This window comes from Silene latifolia, chromosome Y (genome assembly GCF_048544455.1).
Source record: "Silene latifolia isolate original U9 population chromosome Y, ASM4854445v1, whole genome shotgun sequence".
In the NCBI taxonomy this organism is placed as follows: domain Eukaryota; kingdom Viridiplantae; phylum Streptophyta; class Magnoliopsida; order Caryophyllales; family Caryophyllaceae; genus Silene; species Silene latifolia.
Window position 1 is genome coordinate 102,904,998 of NC_133538.1, and position 6,714 is coordinate 102,911,711.

At 36.0% G+C, this 6,714-nt stretch overlaps 1 long non-coding RNA gene across 1 annotated transcript; it reads left to right on the forward strand.

The window, feature by feature from the left end:
- Nucleotides 1-2,557: 2,557 nt before the first annotated feature.
- LOC141626631 (uncharacterized) lies at nt 2,558-4,843 on the forward strand. Its single transcript, XR_012536236.1, has 4 exons — nt 2,558-2,841; nt 3,673-3,772; nt 4,364-4,546; nt 4,751-4,843. It is a non-coding gene; the product is annotated as an uncharacterized LOC141626631 (long non-coding RNA).
- The last annotated feature ends 1,871 nt before the right edge of the window (nt 4,844-6,714 follow it).

A 6,714-nucleotide genomic window follows, 5' to 3' on the forward strand; every position in this document is an offset into this window, starting at 1 on the left:
TTTCCATAATTCATAAGGAGTAGAAGTCACAGATTTAGAAGGTACGTGATTAAGAATGTAGGCCGCAGTCATAAGAGCATCACTCCAATATGATGGAAGATTTGCTTGCGCCATCATAGAACGAACCATGTCAAGTAAGGTTCTATTCATTCTCTCTGCAACACCATTTTATTGCGGAGTACCTGAAATGGTTAATTGTCTATTTATTCTCTTGTCTTCACATAACTCTTTGAACATGTCATACAAGTATTCACGTCCCCTGTCAATTCTCAGAGTTTTACCGTGTTGTTTAATTGATTCTCAACCTCATTCAAAAATTGTTTCAAGCAATTTACTGCTTCCGATTTCTGAGATATCAAATAGACATAGCCATAACGTGAATAATCATCCATAAAAGTGATAAAATAACTTGCGCCATGCCTAGCTCTCACATTCATTGGTCCATAAATATCATAATGAATAAATTAGAGAGGTGTGGTGGTGGCTCTCATAGCCTTGCTAAACGGTTTTCTAGTAGCTTTACCTGCCAAGCAAGACTTACAAGTAGATACGTTTACTTTGGCTATAGGTCCCAGACGACCTTCCCTAGATAATCGATTTAATCCTATCTTGACCAATATATCCAAGTCTAGCATGCCATAGATCAGAATCATCATACATTGTGCTATTAGACGAACCAACGTATGAAACATTATTTACATTTTTGCAAGGTAAAGTATCCAAAACTATAAAACCATCTTGCATTCAACCATGACTGAATAAATCGATTCCCAAATAAATTTGTACACCACCATTTTCAAATACAACTTTACAGTCTAACTCCAAAAGAGCTAAAATAAAGACTAAGTTTCGCCTTATTTCAGGAGCGTATATTACATCATGGACAAGGCCATCTTAAAACAATAAGAGGCCTGAGGCTAAAGAACTATCAGGCCCTATAAATTACATTCGAAACATTATAGACATAAACATATTAGAAACTAGCACATACGATAATGCTTGACTAAATCTAATTAGTCATGATTGATCCACAAACTAATGAAAATAGAAGATTAGGATATCACTGCAATAACATTCAAAAACTCGACATTACAATTAGCAACTAGCAAGGGGCATATTTCGGTCAAAATCATCATATTAACTAAATTTTTCACACCTATATAATGATTTAACCAAAACAATCATTAATTACAAATTCAATTTTGGTTGTAACAGTCATATTAAGAATCCGGCTCAAAATTATGATGAATTAACCAAAATAATCATTGATTACAAACGAATTAAAACTAAAACTCAAAAAGTTAGAGATAATTGCTACCTTATCCTGATATTAATCTCCATGGTTTAGCTAGATTTTTTATTATGTGGGTAAATTTATTGACGAAAAATTGAAAGATAGAAGTGATGAAGAATTATTATTTGGGAACTTGGTTGTTGTAGATACCCGGTATCTGTTGAATCCCCAACAAACACCTGATGATTATCGGAATACAACATGCTTAGGAATCGCCACGTTTGATCGACAATTTATATAAACTACGCGTCGGAAAACTCAAAAATAATTTTGAAAATGAAAACATTTTCAAAACATTTCAAAAATACCTGGAGTGTATTATGCACGACAACGGGGTCGCAATGACACTAACTAGAGTCAAAACTGACACTGGACCAAAAACTGACTCAAAATTCAAATCCCGACTCCAACAACGAGTCAAACCGAGTCAAACACAAAAAAAAACCTCACAATGCTTCCATGCTAAGTATACCCGCTATACTTGATGGTCAAGTACAACAATCATATCCTACAATACCTAGGATAGAACAACCCATAAATTCAAATGCGTGATAGTGACAAGACAACTCGAAGACCAGCGGACATGTTCGCGCCTTTTCAAGCAGCCTATATGGCCACGTCGCCCAAAACGCACAACACCACACAAATCCTCTATAAATAACCCTCAAATGCCACCATTTTTAGGTACATGAGAGTCCGCCCCTTCTTTTCTCCCTTAAAATTCTAGACCTCGATATCTCGAATCAACCACCGACGCGTATTTTTGACCTACCGATTGAAAATATGAGCCTTACACATTGTTTGGTACCGTCATCGTGCATTAAATCACTTAACTTACAACTTCGACCAACTACACCATCCCTAAAGCAAAGCATCACTCCATACTTTACAAAAACGGTATTAAATCGAGTTTTCCGACTCACGAGTTTTTTTCACTTTGTCGATTTCTCATCAAGCAACCTAGCATAAAAGTATGCACTACTACAATTTAGGCTACGAGAATGCTCCTTCAAGAATGGTTGATAGCGAAACCGGTCTCTTTTTTATTTTTAGTTCGGGCGGGCATATAGGGTTCCAATAGAGAACGGTTATTTGTTCAAACTATTCTCGTACATTAACAAAGAGAACGGTTAGATTTGACCAACCGTCCTAAAAGATCAAATAGAACGGTTAATATAGAAAACCGTTCTCTTTGAAAAAACAATGAGGACGGTTTGTATCACCATTGTTCTCTTCTACATCTTTAAAAGACTATTCATATGACTTACCGTCTACCATTATACAGAGTATTTCTTTCAAACACAACAATCATAACTTTCATCACTACACCCTAATCACCAACGCTTTGCTCACCATCGCGCTCTAATAATCCACCATCGCTGAGCCTTCTCCATAGTCGCCAATTGTCCACCGCAACCTCCATCATCTTTTCCGCCTTAGCACGATGTGGTTGTCACTGGTCGCTCGTACTCCGGCCACCACCTCACGTTGCTTCTGGGTTTTCACACCTTAGTAGTGGCGGATCGTTCTTGCCGATGGTTCTGTTGGTAAGCCCATATTTCTTTAACTCTTCAATATGATAATTAAACAATGGAGCTCATATTGTGACGGTACCTTTGGGTGTGTCCTCAATATTGGCGGTTTCAGTTCCATATCTCTCCCACCAAACATCATGCCACTAGGGTTTTCACACTGCAATTTCAACCCCTCTTTCATGTTTTCTCTTCAATTTTACTTTATATTTATATGCTCAAATATTAATATATATAATTTACGTTTTTATTTCGAGCCAAATCCTGGATAATGATGGTAAAATCTCTATTTGGCCTTGATATAGGAGCTTAATCAGTTCTTATGTTGTTGATTTGGTTTTGAAATCGTGCATTGAGAAGCATGAAATTTGACTTGGTGGTTTACTTGTGTTATTAAGAAGTCTTATATAGCTTTGGTTTTTTTTAGTTGATAGTAGTATATATTGATTCTGTGGCATTTACTGTTAATGTATTTTTGTACTGATTGAGCTCTGGATGTTGAACTTCTTGAATTTGTCACATGTAGTGGCTGAGATGCAGATGATCAGGACCCCCAATTTATTTGGCTTATCTCTTAACTTTTTAATTGCTTGTTGTTTGTAACTTGCTTAGTTTTTTGCCTTACCTGCAACGATTAATTGTTAGCTTAAGCCAATACTACTTGGGACTCAATTTATTTTATTAGTGCAAATGCTGGGGAAGTAAATAAGATGAGTATTACTCCTTAGAAAATAATTAAAGAGAAGGAGAAGACTTGTATTTAATCACTAATGCTCTTTGCAACGCAGTTAACACTCTTATAACCAAGTACTGCCATAACAATCTTAGCTAATGTTATTGTGACAGTTACCATTACTGTGTCAAAGGAAGGTGTGAATTTCTATACCAGAGGTGACACATTGGATCTGGAAACACTGCCTTTAGACAGAACACCTCCATCGAAAAGGTTCGTTGCTCTTACTCTATAATATTGAATTTTAACCGGACTAGAGCCAGCATTCTAAATACGTGATTTATTTGATATCTGAAGTTGGCAGTGAACTATAGAATGTATGTGACCAATTCCAAGTTGCTTCTTCTTATTTTAGAGTATTTGCTTTGTAGTGTGAATTTGCTACTGACTTTGGCCTTTATGTTTAATTATTGCATAAAATTTCCGAGCATTGTGCACTGGCAAGTTTGCAATCTCATCCTCTGATTTATACTGTTGTTTTCATTTCCAAAATTTTAAATAGCGGTGGGTAGAATGGTCGTAAGCTATGAGTTTGATATATACACTAGATGGCTAGAGAAAATATGTTGGCTATTTTTAGGCTGGTGTCGAGTTTCTATTACTGAAATGCTGCGCTATTTAAATAAATGAGGACTGCGTAAGCATTTTTGTTGGTCTTTTGTGTAATACCGTTTCACCGACTCACTGTTCATTAAAAGGGTGGGGGGGGGGGGGGGGGTTCTGCTGCTCTCTGTCATGGCCAATGAGTTATCACCCTATTTGTGAAAAAATGAGTTTTGAACATTAGTTTGTTGCTTATTTTAGGAGAGAAAGGTATTGGCAAATCTGGGAAACCGCTGCACTATAAGGGAAGCAAATTCCACAGGATTATTCCAAGCTTAATGCTTCAGGGAGGTTATTTCACTCTCGGGGATGGAAGAGGTGGAGAATCAATCTACGGAGAGAAGTTTCCCGATGAAAACTTCAAGCTGAAACATATTGGACCTGGTACTTAACTACTTTTGTTGTCTTGTTAGTGGGATTATTATGTGAAAGGTTGTTCTGTGTTTAGAATCGAGACATGAGAGTTCTGTTGGTGAAATAATACCTAACTAGAAGGGTTATAACAACTTGTTTAATTGAAAAATGTTCGCTGAAGATTATATTTTTTTGGGCAACGGATATTTATCCTTGTCTTCTTTCAATGTGTAGGCCTTCTCTCTATGCCTAATGCAGGTCCCGATACCAATGGGTCTCAATTCTTCATTACAACTGTAACAATCAGCTGGTGAGTGAACCATGCATTTAACAATGGAATTTTGTACTTCTAAGAGCTAGTGAATGATCTCGTATAGTTGAGGGCTTTCTATTTATTTATTCCTGGCTAATTATGTGAAAATATTCTCATTGTTCGCTTTTTTATATTGAAGTGTTTTGAATTATGTGTGAAGTGAGTACTTATTTTAGTTAAATAAAATATAGGGCGCTCGAGAAAAGAAACGCTATCGATCCACTTGCCAGGTTCGAGGAGAAACCACTTACTTGGAAATTAATTGAGATATCATATATTCTTAATTGTTCAGACTAGCTATTATCTCTGTTAGTATCCTAGCATTCGTTCTATGAAGGACACTAACCAAGTATTGAATTCTCTTTTCCTGTACGTTTCCATGAAATACTCAATTGTTTGTCTTGATATGACAAATAGTGTAAAACCGTAGCAACAATGTAGTAGTTACACCAGTTATGTTTCAAGTGTTTTGATTTTTGCATTTCCTATGAGATGACCAATGAACCTCCCTCCAAAGATTATATGTCCTCCCTTGAATACTTAATGACGGCATATTCTAGCTGAAAATCAACACTTGAAAATAAATATGAGTATGGGATTCCATATCAGATTTGCACAACACACTTCGTTGTTATCAAACAGGGCCCCTTTTGACATATTTAATCAACGGTGGGTCACTTGAATTGGATGGCCAATGTAATTGTGAAACTGTTGATATTACCTCCTTCCTTCAAATAGCCTTATTAACCCATTTCACTCATAGAAAATTAGGTCTAAAGATCTCATAAGCTGCCTATAAGCTGAATTTAACACCCTTAATAATTGTTTTTGACATAGGGAATAGATATAATATGTATATCTCATCATAGGTTTCTATTTTAGTGTCCTCGGCAGCCCGTGTTGGGAGCGTATTATGCAGATATTATGTTTGCCGATATATGTTGGAGATTATCAAAGGAAGATATATTAATATTCTCCCAAATGTATGTTTTTTTTTCTTTATTTGAATCATTTGCATCTTTTTTTTTTTTTTCTGCAATTCCATCTTAGGTAATTATTTTACTTTTCACATCATATATACTATATTAACTACATGTTTTAGGTGTCGTGTGTATAATAGTTCATGCTTAACTCCCCAAAGACATACATCGTTTGCAAATTGACGAGCTGTGGAATATTTGGGCTGAATTCGCACTCCAATTTAAGCCTGAAAGCAATGATGGATGAAGATGATGATTATAATTTTTTGAAGATGCACATGAATGCGGCTAAATGATGAGGATATAAGAATTTTAATTTATGTTTTGCAAAAGGTAGCGTATCTTTGATATTTGTAGCCTCTTAAAAATATGATAAGACTTTGTATATTTGCTCAAGGATTTGTCCTTACGGATTCAAATTAAATTTGAAAGTTATTTGTTGCGTAAAACTTGCTGATGTTTCTGAATTGTAACAAGTTTAATTTTTATGAGCTATACGGCCGAATCGTGTAGGAGTTACGATAAAAATAGAAATATTAAAAAAAATGTAAGAATCAAAGGGAACGGTTCCATGTAAGCCCGCTCTATATGAAATTAACTACGAGGACGCTTGTACATCATAAGCGGTCTCTTTGAAAAGCTCGAGCAAAGGCGCCAAAAGTAGACATCTCTATCAAAGAGACCTGCCTTATCAAAGAGACCGGTTATTACAAGCAACCGTTCTCTAAGATATATCAAAGAGCACGGTTCCGTGGCTCAACCGTTCTAGTTTTTATTATAAAGAGACCAGGTTGACTTTATTTCAACCGTGCTCTTAAGTAAAAGAGGACGCTTGGCCACATGACGGTTCAAAATGGCTTTGAGAACGGTGATTGACCGTTCTCTTTGATCAATATTGTAGTAGT